The sequence below is a fragment of the Arvicanthis niloticus genome, chromosome Y (genome assembly GCF_011762505.2).
Source record: "Arvicanthis niloticus isolate mArvNil1 chromosome Y, mArvNil1.pat.X, whole genome shotgun sequence".
NCBI lineage: Eukaryota > Metazoa > Chordata > Mammalia > Rodentia > Muridae > Arvicanthis > Arvicanthis niloticus.
In genome coordinates, this window is record NC_133431.1 from 1,307,848 (window position 1) to 1,326,880 (window position 19,033).

General features: G+C 38.4%; 1 protein-coding gene and 1 non-coding gene across 2 annotated transcripts in view; both read right to left on the reverse strand.

Moving 5' to 3' along the window:
* LOC143437253 (uncharacterized) overlaps positions 1-19,033 on the reverse strand; it is a 215,948-nt gene that overhangs the window by 77,839 nt on the left and 119,076 nt on the right. The gene's annotated exons all lie outside the window — the stretch shown is intronic.
* On the reverse strand, positions 16,665-16,874 carry LOC143437410 (small nucleolar RNA U3). Its single transcript, XR_013106901.1, has one exon. It is a non-coding gene; the product is annotated as a small nucleolar RNA U3 (small nucleolar RNA).

Sequence of the window (19,033 nt, forward strand, 5' to 3'; positions counted from 1 at the left end):
CAGCACTCAGGAGGCAGAGGCAGGGGGATTTCTGAGTTCGATGGTCTACAGAGTGAGTTACAGGACAGCCAGGGCTACACAGAGAAACTCTGTCTCGAAAAACCAAAAAGAAAAAAAAAAAAGAAAGAAAAAAGAAAGAAAAAAAAGAAAAAAGAAACCGATGTTTTTACTTTGTACAGATTCTTTAGCTGTCTTCAGAAGAAAGATTGGCCTAGGTTAGGTCCATCTATTTTCTAGCAGAAATTCTCTACTTTCTTTTTTTTCAGTCAGAAAAATGTTCACAAGCACGATATTGATCATATGTTTTCCTACCTCCAACTTCTCTTCAATCCTGTCCACCTCACTCACCACACATCTCCATGTTCTTTTGGTCTGAATGCACTCAGTCTTGCATGATCTCAGGACCTAAGTAGGATCAAGCCTTGTTAGTATTGGGTGGTAGCTCTCTATATTTATACATTAATATATATATGTATGTAATATGTGTATGTAATATATAATATATATGTATGTAATATATGTAACACATATGTAATATATATGTATGTAATATATGTATTAATATATGTAATATATGTGTTATATATAATATACATATGGCATAAATTATATATATATCCAGAGCATCTAGAGTTGTTTTCAAGTAGAAAACATGAGCCATACTAAGTCACAACATGGGGATTCACCTCACTTGTTCCAAGAAAAGATACAGTATTTTTAAATCTCTCAGTTTCATTCTCCCCTCTCTATACTCTCAAATAGGCTTATATACAAATATTAGTCTGTTTTCTTTGCTGAAGCATTATCACCATTAGAATTTACCTAGGTGAGATCTGGAAAGCAATACTTAAAATATAATTTCATCTTTTGCAGTTGCTTCTTTATAGTGAATTGAAGATGTTGGGAAGGAAGTGGGGTTTTAGCACCAAGACTGAAGACTATTAACCAATCTATACATTTATATATGTGTATGCACATTCATAAGATAAAATAATGAACAATAATCATCCAACAGCAGGTTGGATTAATAATATTGATAATATCAATAATATTAATATTATATAATAATATTGTATATAATATAAAATGTAATAATATATAATATATTTATATATTATATATTAATTATATTATATACTATATTATCATATATTATATGTATGCCCTAACCCTGATTATATATAATATATAATGTATTATATATTACATATAATATAATAATATTAATGTTATTAATTAATATTATTAATCCATATCTCACATATGACATACTTGTACAGATTTTGTCAGCAATAAAGTAAAATGTTTATTTGGCTGCCTTTCATGTTTTAAAAGCAAAGACGAAATGTTGTATTTTACAAACATGAATGTTCCTTTAGAAAAATACCCAGTAGGTTTAGTGTTCAGTGTTTTTCTATTGGTTGTTTTGAGTATTTCCTTCGACTGATTTCATAGATTAAGTAATTGCATGTATTTTTATTCCATGAGATGCATATGTTGCATCTATATATACAGTCTTAGAAAGATAGAAGAAAATATGCCTGAGGCTATTTATAAACACACTTATTAATCTTAGATATATTAAATTATGTTCATGGAGAGGGACAATCAGTTCAGTTTAAGTCCTGTGTATAATCATAAACATTATCAACTGGTTTTGTTCTTAAGTTTACAACATACTGAATAGTATTAAGATTGACTTTTTTCAACCGGTTTAAGAACCTTTAAATCAGAGGCAGTATTTTTATTTAAAGCATGTACACGACATGCTTTCAAAAGCTGATTAGATTAACCATAATAAATTTAACTTGTACTCTTTTTGAACATTTAAAATAATAAATGATAGAAAATAATATTACAAGAAGCAAGTATTTTGATTTCTCCTGGTGTTTATGTCTAAAGAAAGAAAGCAGAGTCCCATCTGCTTTCTTCTACCTCAGCTTCTCCAGGTTATTCTGAAGTCAATCTTACATCTATATTTTTTTCATTTATATCATTTGTCTCTAAGTGGAAATGTCTAATGTCTATACACCTAGTGTTATTTACTATATTATCAGTGTTTACATTTCCCTGTCACAGAAGTGACTTGTTTCTGGACTTGAGGTACAAAGTCAAAAATTGAGGTAGAAAGTCAGGCAAATGCTTTATTTCATCACTGATTAATCAGCCTCTTGTAACTCTTTTTGGCCCAGGGTCTTATTATGTAACCCCAGCTATGTAACCCCCTCTGGTTCATGCCCGCTCATTTATCAATGAGATTTGCAAATGTCTGCTTTCTCAGACCAGTCTCTTTAAAAATTGTTAGAAAGGAGGAGATGCTAGGAGCCAAGACCCCCTTCTGCCTGAGAGTGAGTGTCAGTTAAGTAAACAGCCTGGGTTAAGGAATACTTTATTTATTACCCTTTTCCCATGGAGAAAATATTAATCAGATAAGCAACTTGAGCTGAGAAATGTTTTAATTGTCTTCTTGCTTGTGAGAAAATGTTTAGATAAGTAATTTGGGCTAGGAATTCTTGTGGGCTTAGAGGAATCTGCAATTATGGGATGACCCTGGACCCTGACTGTCAGATGACCCTCCTGCATGCTTGCCTTTATAACAGCAGCCTGAACAATAAAATTTAAGCACTAGATCAGACATTCAGACTGGTGCTTCTTCCTTGTGTCTCTTGTCTCTTCATTCTTCGCCCCCTTATCTAGGGTCTCCTCCAAATCCCCATGGGCCGGGGCATTTCCCCACACCTTCCTACACACCCATAGAACACATTCCATCTCTCTTTAAAGAGAGGTAACTATGGGGAGGAGAATACCTGGTTGTCACCAGGTAACTGTGAGGTAGAGTTTTATCTTTTCTTTCTTTCTTTCTTTCTTTCTTTCTTTCTTTCTTTCGTTTTGTTTTTTTGAGACAGGGTTTCTCTGTGTAGTTCTGGCTGTCCTGGAGCTCACTCTGTAGACCAGGCTGGCCTCAAACTCAGAAATCTGCCTGCCTCTGCCTCGCAAGTGCTGGGATTAAAGGCGTGTGTCACACTGCCTGTCCAGGTAGAGTTTTAGACAGAATGCTAACACAATTAACATTAAAGAGGGATTTTAGGAAACAAGAGTCTAGTTTTGTGGCTTCATGCTGGGCTCAGGAAAACTGCAGCTTCCTTCCACTAGATGACAGGTATGAATCAACCCTAAAGAAAAGCCAGAAACTTAAGGGAAACACAGTTGAGCACTATTGGTAGCCAGCACATCTTCTTTAGTGGAAAAGTGGAGTTGTATTAGGACAGATTCTGTAGATAAACATAGCTCAAATCATAGAGAGAGTATACAGAAAGGTTATGTAATCGAATGTCCCAGTAAAGGCTGTTGGACAAGGGAAATTAGAAAAACAATTTATTTTTTTTTTAATTTTTTAAATTTTTTATTTTAAAATTTTTTAAAGGCTGGTTTATTTTATGCTGCAGGGTATTACAGTTGATCTTCAGTGTATACCAGAATTGTGAAGAATTAAGTACTTACTAATGTCAGTTTTAAAACACAAATAAACAAACAAATCACCTGTGCTTTGTAAAAAAAAAAAAAAGTAGAGCAAGTACAAAAAACCAAACACCACCCTGTTCAATGTCCTTTATATATGTAGGTTGTCAAAAGAAACTGTAGCCCAGATTAAAGGTGGATCTGAACATCTCAAAAGAGCAAGATTAATAAACGGTTTCTCACTTGAAAAATTGTAATTAAAAATATACCCACAGCAAGCAGGATTTGAGTTAGGGTTAGGGGATTAGACAGTCATGGTTAGGATTAGAATAAGGGTTTGTAGAATTAGGTGTAAGAGTTGAAATTCTTAAACCTAATTCAACAAAAATTCGGAGTTGAGGGTTAGGATAGGGTTGGGTTAAGGTTAAGGTGGCCACCATTATTCTTGATGGTCCCACTGAATCAATATTATCCCTATTACACAAAGAAGAAATATCAGGCCTACAAGGTATTCACTTTATATCTTAATGGTTTGTTTTATTCTTATTTTGATAGCTTCTCTCTTACTTAGAGAAAGGTTTCTTAAAAAGAACCTAAAAGTTTTCCCAGCCATTTGCCTCAAAAACTAGCATACTAACAAAGGAAGCAAAGACTTTGATATTCATAGAACCCCACAGATAATCAAAGGATAAGTTGCCAAGAGCCACACAGCCTGCTGCCAGCAAAGAACATTTATGCTACCCTATGCTGGGTCTCACTGTCAGCTGTTACTGCAGTTAATTTTCTTCTGAGATAAAATGCTCTCAGTATTCTTCTGCTACAGACATGTCTGGTTTACTTTCTTCCCAACCTAAATATGTGCTTACTAAAGATTTCTCTGTGAAGTTTTCACTTTACAATGAAAATTCTAAAACAGGAATCTCAGAGAAGCAATTGACACAAATTCATGGCTTATTAAAAATTGACTTTTTATTAATTATATGTAGAATATACACCTGAGACATGGTTTGTTATTCCCATGATGTACTTAATAGCAAATGAATTCCAAGTAAATTAAGTTTGTTAACTTGACCCTAGTTCAATTTGTTCGTATTGAAAATAAACTTAAAAATCGATATGAAAGGACAAAAATATATTTAATCAATATATCCACACAGGTACAATAAATATAAAATGATAATATGGGGCTGAATCTTTCTTTGGAATAGTTAACATGTTTTAAAGAGTTTACTACTCCTAGACCAGAAGATGTTATTAATACTGGACATTGTCCTCACTCATATAAGACTAACATATCTATGTTTTTAATTATGATACAAACATTTTAAATTTTATGCAGGCATAAACATGTTAATAACTTAAAAGATATTTATATCTACTAAAACCTCTTTTAAAAAGATAAATATACAAAGATAGGCAGATCCAGCACAGGGCTTATCTTGTCTTCTAAATTAAACCACAACCATTTTCATAACTTCAGCTCTGTTGAATTAATCACACCAGGGCTTTTTAAATGTTACTAAACCTCTATCAAAAAAACAAATGACCTGGCTGACCAGTATTTGTACAAGTTAGAAGGAGAATAACTATTTAGGTAATGTAAATTTGTCTCCAGATGTACTGAGTAAAGTATTTTTAATGTGACTGATTGCAGGATGTCTACAGTCTCATAAGAAACACATTGTCAATTTTCTGTATGTAAAACCAATTATTTCACTATTATGCTAAGCAGAAAAAACAAAGAAATTCTAATGAGGGAATAATTCCTCTAAGGGGAAAAAATTTTCGAGGCAGGGGCTGGGGGGTGGGGCATGAGAAGAAGGAACAATGACTTTGTTTTGTTTTTGTCTTCAGTACATATATATGATTGTATGTTACAAAGTTCAGCACAACTTCACACCAAAAAATCAAATCATCAATACAATTCTAACATATTTTGTTGTTGTTTTTGGTGGTGGTTGCTTGTTTATTTGTAAGTATATCCTGGAAATATGCTTTCTTTGATCTGCATACCTTAGAGATGATCAAGTATCTCTAAGTAAAATGGGAAATCTAGCTCACACAGGTATGGTTTTTCCCCATTGTTGTTTTTGTTCCATGTAACTAGGAGGATCCTCAGACACAACTCTGTAAGAGGAAAGTGAATAACAGAAGCTTAATGAACACCCTAGTTCTGTTCCTGCCGGTCCTGTTTCTGTCTTACATAGGTTCAAGTCTCACCAACCTCAGGGCAAGCCTGACAGTCAACCATAACTCTAATTTCAGCAGATCTGACCCCTTCATCTGGCTTTTGAATGCATTAGACATTCACAGGTTTCACAGACAGAAAGGCAGATGGGCAGGCAGGCAGGTAACAATCCCACCCTCAACCCACCCCTACCTCCTTCCCAATACACACACACACACACACACACACACCGAGACAGACAGAGACAGACAGAGAGAGAGAGAGAGAGAGAGAGAGAGAGAGAGAGAGAGAGAGAGAGAGAGAGAATAATAAAAATCAGGTCAATTAGATCATTTTATTATCCATTTTTAAAATAAAATGCATAATAAAAGATCAATATAATCAGTCATCCTGGAACTCTGTATGCCAGGCAGACTTACTTAGTTAGACGGTGAAAATACATAAAAAGGATATCAACATGAATATCATTCATTGTACTGGAACTCCATTAATCTTTCTAGGTAGACCTGGTTTCAGATATCCATGGTTCCAGACTAAGCCAGTTTATGCAGTGACTTCACAGACAACCAGAAATACATGGAGAGAAATTTCACCACCATCTCAGTCTATGTAACCGACATTTAACAACAGTCAATGAACACGTGATAGTAAAATAAAATCACAGAGTACATTTATGGTTCTAGTTTCATGTCTAAGGAAGACACACAATCAGAGCTGAAACATAATCAGTCAAAAAGTCTTTAGTAAAACCCAACTCTCCTTCCTTACCAAAGTTCTACAGACAATAGGACTAAACAAATCATGTCTCTGTATATTTAAAAGCCAAAATATTTTTTGTTGTTTCATTTCTGGAAAGAGCTCCTCTTTGTTTAGCCTCAGCTTTTCTGTATCTTGATCTGTAGACTAGGCTAGCCTCAAATGTACAGTGATCCACCTCTCTCTGCCACCACCACTGCCTGGCCAAAGCTAGAATCATTAATAAAAATGATGAGAATCTCAGCCAGTCATAGTGGTGTACAGCTTTAATCCCAGCATTTGAACAGCAGAGGTGGGCTCTTATAGGTTCCAGGCCAACCTAGTCTACAAAGTGTGTCCAAAGACAGGCAGGAAGTCTGCCCTGCCTGCCTCTGCCACCTCCACAGCCAGAGAAAGAGAAAGACAGAGAGAGTCTTACAGGCAACATTTTCCTAAATTGAGAAAAAGGAGACAGGAGGACTGGTGTGCACTGAACTTTTGTTTTTTTCCAAGCATCATTCAAGGGTAAAATTGTTAATTATTTTTCAAAACACTCAATTCTAATAAGAAGACACATGGACATTGGAAACAATGTCTACCCTAAGAGGACCAAAGGAAGTTCAAAACAATTTCAACAGCCTGCTGTGCTGTGAGTTGGGGACCAGGATTGTTTACTACACTGTTTGTGTCCTACAACCTCAAACAATTAAGTGCCTACTGTGGCATTTTATAAAACATGCTATTAGCTTAGATGATTCACGACATCTGACATAACTTATAGGTTAAGATTGTTTTACCTGGGTATTTCAAGGCTTTCTTCCATTGGACTAAACTGAAGACACCGACCTGAATTGTTTAATGGCGTTCAGTGCCTTCAGCATTTTTATGAGTCTGAAAGTCCTTTGATCTTTTCCAGATTGAGGGTTGCACACACTTCTCACTAGAAATCAAGTGTCCATTTCCTTAAAACCGAGGCTGGGTTTCTTTTGAGAGAGCTGTGCTTGTGGTGAGAGTGATTCAGGTCTCCTCCAACTCTTGGACTTGAAGGCAACTGTGGGAAGAGACACAGGTCAGGTGCACTAACTTCTTACTTCCACAAGGTGGCACCCCATACTTGATATCCATATGCTCATTTCTTAAGGACAAGTGCATAACTACCTTTGTCCAGCAGGGGTCGGAACAATACCACTCTTCTGTTTCTCTATTCGTTGAGGGTGACCACTGAACCTCCTATGTGGAGCTCACCCTTACAGACAGCATTCTGCTGTGGTCAGAATGGAGAAATGTGATATTTTAAGACTTGTCACTAGTTAGAATTTAAAGTTGACATTGGGCCATAGTACAATATTCTATTGAAGGATTTTGTTGATACTTATAAAGTTATAAGAATAAAAAAGGCACAGTAACCCATTTTTATCTGCAGATAGTATAATAAGATTTAAGAAAACCCCAAGGATACCATCAAGAAAGCTATTATCAGCATTATGGAAAATTTTCAAGGTGACTGCCCATTAATTTTATACATAAATTATATAAAAAATTAAAGAAATGCACATGCTAATGAATAGTGATTACTGAAAAAAAGTTTTTTTTTTTAATTTTAAGTGTGTTTCACTCAGTGTGTGTGTGTGTGTGTGTGTGTGTGTGTGTGTGTGTATTCCTCCATTTTATACAGATGTATAAAAATATGAATGTCTCTATGACATGAACAAAGTAAAACTGTCCTGAGAGATGAAAAGAAATGGTTAGAAGAGGTGAGAAAAGGATGGATAATGCTATTGAGAGGAAGAGATAGGCCTCATGTACAGTAAATACATATATGAAAATTACAGATGTGCATGCATGATCTCTCTCTCTCTCTCTCTAACACACACACACACACGCACACTTGTGCAATCGCAGCAAGGTACTCAGCAGGTAAAATGCCTACTGCAAAAAAAATCCTCAAGGGTGTCAAGCAAGAACTTTTGTTCTACCCTGGTCTCTCAAATACAGGAGGTTAACACAATTTGGGGTGTATCTTTGAATTGGTGAGGTTTTTAGGGATGCAAAAAGGACAGGGTGGGTCAAGAATATAGATGTTTGTTTTACTCTCTGGCACTGCAGGTAGAAGCCAGGGTCTTACACATGCCAGGTAAGTGCTGCATACTAATTGCATCTCTCAGCCTTCAAAAACACTTTCCTGACCTTAGAAGCATGATTGACAGGGTAGTCTAGGGAGTTCCTGACACATATTTAAGACATATTTCAACAAATATTGAATAAGAATCTATTATTGTTGACACTGAAAAGCCATTGTCCAATCTGATTTTCACCTCTTCAGTGCTACACACTGGTTAATACAGTAACTGCAGTAAATCCTTATAAAAATGTGAGTTTTTATTGTAGTGGTTATATACTGTTTCAATCTCTTTCTAACTATTGCTTACTATAAAGTTGAATTTTCCTGAAGCACCCACTGTTTTTGTATTGTTTTGTTTTGTAAGGAGCAGGTCCTTAAAAGAGCTGACTCCATATTGTAATAGGAAAGAAAACAAGTCTGGACAAGTCCAGAAAACAAGTTTGGACATGTTTTAAAGTATGATGATAACTAAAAGTCCACCTGCAATGAAGTCATAGCCCCCAGATAACCAGACGCATCTGGTTATCTGTCGTGTATATCAGAAGCAACCCCAATTCAAGTATAAAAGAGGAGCCCTTGGCCAGAGCTCTTCATCACACTGGTAGCAATGGTTATCTAGCATGATCCTATCACACAGGTAGCCATGATGGCTAGCGTGATCCTCCATTCAGCCCCCACTGCATTCAAGGGATGAAGCACTCTGCAGCATGGATCATCAAAGCAGTAGCCAAGAGACTGAGCACTCTGCACCAGATCATCAAAGAGACAGCCGAGAGACCAAAGCCTCCATCTTCATGGTCAAACACTCTTCGGACCTGAGCTGCTAGAAGCCTCAGAATTCCCCTATCTTCATGGTCAAGCACTCTCTGGACCTAAGCTGCTGGAAACTACAGTCATAAAAACTCAGGTCGCATAACTCACAATTAATAATGTACTTGTTAGTTGTTAGAAGTCCGAGCGCAATTCAGAACAGACCACTCCAGACCACACGGTTCCAAGGGGAAGGAGATTTATTCAGGAGATAGGGCAAAGGTGGGAGAAGAAGGTGGAAGGATAAGAGGGCAGAGAAGCAGAGGCCTGCCACGACCACATGGAGAGAGAGGAGGGGGGGGAGGGGACAGGGTTGTCAAAGAATCTATAGCCCAGATTAAAGGTGGATCTGAACATCTCAAAAGAGCAAGATTAATAAAGGGTTTCTCACTTCAAAAGGAAATTAAACTTGTTAAGTTGACCCTAGTTAATTTTGTTCCTAATGAATATAAATGTAAAAATTGATATGAAAGGACAAAAATATATTTACTCAATATATCCACACAGGTACAATGAATATAAAATGATAATATGGGTCTGAATCTTTCCTTGGAATAGGTAACATGTTTTAAAGAGTTTACTACTCCTAGACCAGAAGATGTTATTAATACTGGACATTGTCCTCATTCATACTAGACTAACACATCTATGTTTTTAATTATGATATATACATATTTTAAATTTTATGTAGGTATAAACATGTTAATAATTTAAAAGATATTTATATCTAGTAAAAACCTCTTTAAAAACAGATAAATATACAAAGATAGGCAGATCCAGCACAGGGCTTATCTTCTAAATTAAACCACAACCATTTTCATACCTTTAGCATTGTTGAATTAAAATAATCACAGCAGGACTTTTTAAATGTTACTAAACCTCTATCAAAAAAAAAACAAAAAACAAAAAAACATGACATGGCTGGCCAATATTTGTACAACTTGGCAGGGGAATAACTATTTAGGTAATATAAATTTGTCTCCAGATATACTGAGTAAAGTATTTTTAATGTGACTGATTGTAGGATGTCTACAGTCTCATAAGAAACACTTTGTCAATTTTCTGTATGTAAAACCAATTATTTCACTATTATCCTATGGTGAACTATGATAATTTTCAAATGCAGTGCCACTGAGAACTTAGAAAGAGGGGATATAAATTGTTTATTTCCCAACCCTGAATAAATATTCTTACAACAGATTGTGATTTTTTTGTTAAGCCTATTGTATGCTATGGTGTTAACATTTATAAAATGTTAGAATGCTCTAAAGGTGGAAATGGTTTATATATAAAGGAGTTACATATATGTATAGATTATGATGGAAATTACCTAATTGAGAAGAAAAGAAAGCATACGAAACTGTTGGAAGTTCTGAAGAAATAAATGAGGTATTTAAGGCACTTAGATCATAAAAGTTCTGGGAAATACCTATGGGATTAAAGTATCTGTCTTCAGATCAACATTTATGACAAACTGGCTGTGATCTAAGTTTTATCCTATCCTGTGTTCAGTCTACATTGAGGAGAGTCAAAATACAGGGATGATTTCCTCAGATTTCTATGGGAAGTCACACTCAGTCCAAGCAAGTATATGGAGTAATGTTCACTAAGAGGGAAATAGTACAAAGAAAAGCTTGAAGATACAGAGATTCTTCAGAAGGTCAAGTGATAACTTAGACATGAAATTTTGATAGACCTTAACAGAAGGTCAACAAGAAGTTGATTTTGCTAAACGTGTAATCTTAAGCAGGCATATGTAAAGGATGACCACTTTCAAAATGCAGTGTGTCTCTTTAGCAAGTGAAGGGACAAGAGTCCTCAAAAATTATGCTTGATCTCGTGAAATGTTATTTAGAAAATAAATTCTCACTCCTGATTCTTTTTGTCATATATAGATGCATCTCAATATCCCAGATGAAAGAAAAAATGATGGAATACTTCAGCATAGCAGGGTCTGTATACAGCTGAGAAAAACTGAACAACCTTATTACAAACTGAGGTCAAATCGAAAACCTATATTTAGCAAATATAAAACACCATCTCACTATCAAAGAGAACTCCTCACTAATAAATTGTATCGTTCATTTCTCTAGTCATGCATGCTTATTGATTTAAATGTGTTGCAGGAGCTTCTGCTATCAAATACACAGATTTATAGCATTATTCAAGTATCCTATCCCACACCCTTGAACTTCAACTGTCTTTTCTTATACTGCATCAGATACTTGTGCTTCGTGTGCACAGGGAATCCAGAATGTGACTTGTGTGCTGAGTTTAATCATCTCTGTAAAAAGATATTCATTAGATAAGGACAGCCACCTGTGTTCAAGGACATTATCCAAACAAAGACAGGAAGAGAAATGGAAGCTCTGCTGATAAAGGGAGTCCTCCATTTTGAGCTGAGTTCCATTGAGACTTGTGGCCTTCAACCTTCACACAGGTTTTCCAAAACCTTGATTCCTGAAACCATGGATCTTGGCTGTGAAAGAAACTGTACCAAATACTGAAATCTGATTCAAAATACATACAGCCTAGGACCCTGCCCAGCTCTCCAGATGGCTGCCCCATAATTGGCTGTGTAAAAGTGTCTTCTAAAGGTCATTGTATTTTTCTATTAGTTCAGCACCTTCAGGGTAACAAGGACTATGGTATTAATGGTAATTAATAACATTATAATCCATGACTATTGGCCCACAGTCTCACTTCACTGCTGTGAAATGAGTTCCTTGGTCAGAAGCAATACTGTGTGGAATGCCATTGTGGTGAATGAGGCACTCAGTGTGTCCATGGATCATGGATTTGGCAGAAGCAATATGTGCATGAAAGTCAAAATCATAAGCAGAATATGTATCTATTCCAGGAAGGAGAAAGCTTTGTCCTTTGCCCAAGAGAAAAGATCTGATGTAGTCAACCTGCCAACAAGTCACTGACTGGTCAGCCCAGGATATAGTTCCATATCTAGGGCTCCGTTTTGGTCTCTACTGCTGGTAAATCTGGAACTCACCAGCAGATGTGGCCATGTCAGGCTTGGTGAGAGGACGACACTACTGTTGTATCCATGAATAAACCCCACTGCGTCCACCATGGCCACTATGTTCATGGTCACATTGGAAAATGACAGATACAGCTGAGGACACGGCTGACTTCCCACAGAATAGATCACCCTAACTACTTGGTTACTGAATGTTTGCTCAGCTGAATTTACATTTTAATCAGTATTTATATGGGACATAAGTATCTTTACATCCTTTGACCATTTTGAGAGGTCTATCCACATACTTCCTCCTTTTATATCTTTCTCAACAGTATTCTTTTTTTTTTTCATTTTTTGAGACAGGGTTTCTTTGAGTAGCCCTGGCTGTCCTGAAACTCACTCTGTAGACCAGGCTGACCTCAAACTCAGAAATCCACCTGCCTCTGCCTCCCAAGTGCTGGGATTAAAGGTGTGGGACCACTGCCTGTCTGTTTTTTTTTTTTTAAATTTTTTCTCAACAATATTCTAATTGTTCTGTTTCCAAGCCTCTGACAGTTAAGCCATCCCACTGTTTATAGCTGATGATTCAATGAATAATCTCACATTTCCAAACAAATGCATAAAGCTCTGAACTGTGGTGATTTCCTTTTACTGGTGTCTTTCAGGATTGTCCCAGAAACATGTTTTCATGCTGCAGTTGTTCACTACTTGATGGGGCCAGCATAACAGGCAGAACCCTTAGTAAAGCATGGCCTAGTTATTTCTTCCTTAGTCACTTGATAATAGGGCCTGTACCAGGAAGTCCTAGGTGCATATATAACACCAGGGGTATTGTACAGGAATAGAAACTAGGCTTCTAGGCAAGTCAGGTACTTAGCATTATTTTCCAAGTTGGCCTCTCCCTAGCAAAACCCAAGCCTATCTCCACTCTCAAGGCTAATACCAAACAGGACTAGAATTTTAAAATTACACCCTCAACAATAACAGGTTCTCCAGGTTATTCCCCCAACAAACCTGCACCTCAGGTTACAAGTCCATGCCTAACAACCACTAATGCAGAGGTTAAGTTAAGTTTATGATGTGACTCCCAGCACCAGCCCATTAGGTTAAAGGCCACAGCAGCTTTCCAATTAGATGCTTGCACACATCCTCCCTATTGCAAGAGACATCTAAAATGGCAACATTCCATCTTGTTTTTCTTAATCAGCCACCATATTCATGACCAGCCTAGGCCTGCAGCCAGGACCTACTGTATCTATGATGCTCAGCTCGAGCCATCTGCTCAGATAGTGAGATACACCAAACGTGCCACCCACAAGTCCGCAGTGTGGGAGATGGCTCTGCCAACCTCCCATGCTGTCTTCACAATGCTTGGCTTAACGCAGACCATCCCACCATCCACATGAGCTCGGTACAATTGAGACTCTAATGCTTAGGTTATCCAACAGCTTTATAAGTTTGATAATCATCAAAACAAGATGTCCATACAATCACCAATCTAGATACACAATACCCAATCTAGATATACCAACTACCTTTGACTGCTAGAGACACACACATCAACACCCATGTTCTCCTCTTTCTCATCCCTCCCCCAGCTCCTCTTTCTTCTCTTTCTCTCCTTACTCCTCCCACCTTAGCTCCTCCTACAGCTCCCCACTTGCTGCTTACAATAAAGCCTTTCCCCAATAAACATTTGGGGCTCCACCATCACCAAAACATTCTTGGCTGATGCTGGTGCATTGGGGATGGGGGCAAGCTAGCTCAAATAGAATAAAGATCTTGCTGGGAGTTGCATCATATCAGCTCCTGTGTGTGTCTTTTTGGGGATCACTAACATTTCCCTGGAACGACATGTTCAATTTCTACTAAAATTTAATAGCAGGCCAAAATATTTCTTTTCAAGGGAAGATATTTGGATAGAGTTGATGGTAGAACCTTGCTCCAATATTCAAAATTTATGATTCTCAATAAACACCTGCCAAAGGCTCCAAACAACATTCTTTGCAGCACTGAGCAGCAGAGAAAGGATTGGGTGCTCAAAGCAATTTTCAATTACATACAGAGGCAAGCTTCAGCTACAGGCAACATTCCTATGAACAGAAATAAATAATAATCAGGAATTTAAAAAATTAAAAAATTCTTTTAAACAAAGATTTATTTAGTTTATGTATAAGTACACTTGTACTGTCTTCTGACACACCGGAAGAGGGCATTGGATCCCATCACAGATGGTTGTGAGCCACCATGTGGTTGTTGGGAATTGAAATCAGGACCTATGGAAGAGCAGTCAGTTCTCTCATTTTTAAAAATTTTTTTTATTTACATTTCAAATGTTATTCCCTTTCCCAGTCCCCCCCAATACTCATTATCCCATCCCTCCTGCCCCTGCTTCTATGAGGGTGTCCCCCCACCCACCTAATCACTCACCCACTCACTCCCGGAATTGGAATCTTGATGTAATTTTAATTTCTCCTGATGACTAAGCATAACACATTGCTCATGTGTTATGTATGGTACACACGTGGAAATCGGAAGACAACTTGTAGAAGTGAATTCTCCTTCCACCCTGTGGGAACCATGTGCTATAAGCTCAGGTCTTCAGACATGTTGGAAAATACTTTTAACCACTGAGACATCTCTCCAGCAGTTTTTCATATATTTATTGGTCATATGAATTTCATTTTTTAAAACTTGTATGTGTATTTTTCCTGCATGTATGAATGTGTGTCATGTGTGTGCCTGGTACCAGTGTAGGTCAGAAGACAGCTTCATTCAGACCTCCCTGCCATGTTGGTGCTGGAAACTGATCCAGAGTTCTCCAAAAGAGTAGTAAGCAATAAGCACTATTTCCTGCTGAGCCAGCACCCCAGTACCCATATTTCATCTTTTGAGATCTGTTTTTTTTTTTTTCTCAATTCATTTGGTTATTCAATGACTGGGACATTTGGGTACTTTTGGGGTTCTTTAAAGATTAATCTTCTCAAAGATAATATAAGTAACAAAGCCCTTTTCTTCCAGACTCTTTCTTCACTCTGCAGATTATTGCCCTTGCTATACAAAGCCTTTTAATTGCTTTCTGTCCAGCTTGCCAATTTCCCTCCTTCCTCGTCCAGCATTATTGGAATGATTTTAAATTACATTTTTCTATATCTAGGATTTCTGTTGTTTTTACAGCTGACTTTTAAAAATTTATCACCACAGCCAGGCAGTAGTGGCACATGCCTTTAATCCTATCACCTAGGAGGCAAAGGCAAGTGGATGTCTGTGGGATCCAGGACAATCTGGACTACAGATAGGGTTCCAGGGCAGCCGAGGATAAACAAAATCTGTATCAGGAAAAAGAAAGAAAAAAAAAAAAAGAAAGAAAGAAAGAAAGAAAGAAAGAACAAACTTATCTCCACAAATAACACATAGTTGTCAAAGTGATATAGTATAAAAAAATGATTTCTGTGAAAATATATTTCTCTGCAATTCCTGGCTAGCTCCAAACTGTGCTGACCTTGAGCATCAGCGTTTACTTTGTGTTTTAGATTTAGTCTTTGTAAAGAATGTGCTGTATGTACATCTTTGTTACTGCTGTCGGGATGTCCAGCATCAGCACTGGGATGAAGCGGCTCCTGTTAGGCATTTATCCCTACTTCCCTGGCATGGCCACCTTCGTTTGTCTTCTCAGCTTTATGTTATAGGAGAGCCCGGTGCAGATGTCACAGGTGCTATTTAACAGCTACCACAATATAATCATTATGCTAAAAATTGAAGTTATACATGGAAGAAGCTCAGACACTTCCATAATCAGTTTTGTCTCCTACATGGGAACACACTCAAACCCAGAAGGGCACACTGGTCTGATCTGTATCAATAGATCTGTCCCATCTATTGATCTCTAATTCACCAGTGGCACAAAAACACCTCTTTCAAACTAAACAAATGTTTTGGGTTGTTTGCTTGTTTTGGTAGCTAAATGCAACATCACTCCTCATGCCTTCCCTCCTTCCACACTACAAGGAAAGCTCACAGATTTCCTCTACCAACCTCTGCCCAGTGAAGAATTCAGAGAAAACAACTGGGCTGTACTGTAGTTTTGTGGGCAAGACGCCTTGACTGACTCACCAAAGCAGCAATGATTAACTTCACTTATAGTCGATAAACTATGCAATAATGGATACGCTAAGGTCAGTTTATAAGGCCTACAGCAGCACTTCACTTTGGTACAGCCAGTTTGGATGTGTCCAAATTTACAAGAAAAGAACTGCCCATTTGACAAGTCACAATCACAGACAGATGATCAGCCTTTACCACATAGAGACACCTTTCCAAAAAAGACTAAAGAACATACACCAACTATCTTTTTCACCATTAAAATTAAACCGAGATCCACTCAGACTGCATTCCCTCCCTCTTACCCTCCAAAGGAGAGAACGATCATCAATGGCTGGAGGCTGCTGCACTGAAGCAGCACTAGAGCCGGCTTCACGCTCAGGAGGGCATGCTATGTCTCGTCCTCATGGTTTCGGGTGCTCTACACAGTCAGAGAAACTTCTCTAGTAGCAAACTATAGAAATGATCCCTGAAAGTATAGTCTTACCTGCAGATGCTCTCCATCGTCCAACTGTACCAAGTGCCCTCACATCTTACACATGGCGACCTCCGCCAAGACGCCCCACGATATCCCTGTCGGGGCCCCCATCGCACAACACGTCTGCCCACGCGGGGACACGCTCTCTGGCCTCTCCATACCCAGTCTACTGGGCATTTGGAATCGATACAGTTTCCCTGCACTGCCACCACGATTAGCATACAGTCGCCAAGCAGCCAATCGGCTCACAGTTCACTTCTGCCTCGTCCCACCTCTGCCTGTGATGGGTCACGAGTTGTCACTGACGGCCACATGCTGCCCGCGCCCCACCCCCAACCGCGCTTCCTCCCTGCAGCAGCGCCCGCCTTCAGCCCCTACGCTGTGGGAAGAGCCGCACGCAGGCGCTTGCCGGTTTGGATCTGGATCAAGCCCGAGGCCTTGCATGAGAAACAAAATGAAAAACAACGTTGGGAAAAATGGCAATTCAAGGACTTCGTGCAATATTTAATAAATTCTGTGGGTAAAGGGCATGGTGGTTCACTGCTGTAATCCTAGCACTTGGGAGATGAAGGCAAGGGGTCAGGAATTTGAAGCCTGTTTTAAGATTTTGAAGCCAGCCACACCTACATGAAAACTAGTCTAAAATGATCAAAAAACAAAGCTGTGTTTAGAGAAAAGTGAAAATAGACAAAGCGAACTGGCCACATTGTTAATTACTGACTCAATTACTGGATATGTACTTGATGATCACTATTTTAATCTCTCATCCCATTTTAGCATTTTACCAGTAGGAGAAGCATTATTTCCTTTTCTTATAGATGTTTCATTGCCTGACATCTGTTTAACAAGAGATGGAAAAAAAACTTGGGTCTCTTTTCTCTCTGGTACAAAGATCAGTGTCTGACTTATTGGGAGTGAGGAAAGCTCTGACTGAAATTAGTTCTGAATGAATGTGTGTTATTAACATGAGCACATCCATATCAAGACCCACTCAAACTCCTATGAAAAGAGATGGCAATACCTTCCTCTGGTTTGTGTGCACGTGTTGATAGTGTGTGGAGAAAATATCCACCATACCTTTGCTTCTTCCCATATATTTTACACCTGAAGATGGCTCCCATACAAACTCTGGTCTCTCTGGTCATGGCCCTTCAATATTTAAGACTTCTCCATTCTTCATTCTCCCTTCTGTTTTCTTTGCTTTTGGGATAGGGTCTCACTCTGGCAGGACTAAACCTCTCTTTGTAGAGCAGGCTGGCCTTGAACTCACAGAGATCCCTCTACCTCTGGCTCCCAACTGTTGGATTAAAGGCTGTACCATCATACCCCACTTACTTTCCACCTTCTGAGACATCTCTGCTCCTTCACTATGCATGCTATACCTTGGTCTTTGAGTAGATGCTCCAACAGCACACGAGTCTGAACATTTCTCTAACATATTCTAAGATTTAACTTGCTAGACATGTTGGGTCATGCTATAATCCTGACACTAAGGAGGCTGAAAACAGGGGTTAACCACAAGTATGAGGCCAGACTAGGCTACACGCTAAGTTCCGTATCAACTGGGTAAAAAGAGAACCATCTCCCAAAATAAAGATCAGAAGAGCTGGTTCAGCAGGTAGAGTATTTGCTTTCTATCAGAGGGCTGGATCCTAGCACCTAGAACAGGCAGGTCACAAATGCCTTTTCCTAAACTATAAAGGACCCGATATTCCTTTCTGACTTCCATGAATACTTACACACATACATGTGCATTCATATACACACATAGATCCTCTTAAGAGATAATTAAAGGGCTGCATTCCTCCCTTGGAACCCTTCTCACTCTTGGGAATGTTTCTCCCTTTTCCTTAATAAATCGGGGCCTATGGGTGGCACTTTCTACCAATACTGAAAACCTGAGTTTGATTCCCAGAAAACACTTTGCTAGCATTTCTTCTAGGCTCCACCCCAGTTACCTGGCAACAGCCAGGAATGCCAGACTCCCTATAAAAGGGGTTGCTTGCCCCTCCTCTCGCTCTCTTACTCTCTTACCCTCTTCCCTCTGTCCCTTCTCTCCCCATTCCCCTCCCTGCCTCCCTCTCCCTCTCCCTCTCCCTCTCCCTCTCCCTCTCCCTCTCCCTCTCTCCTCTCTCCTCTCTCCTCTCTCCCCCCAACTTCCCCTCC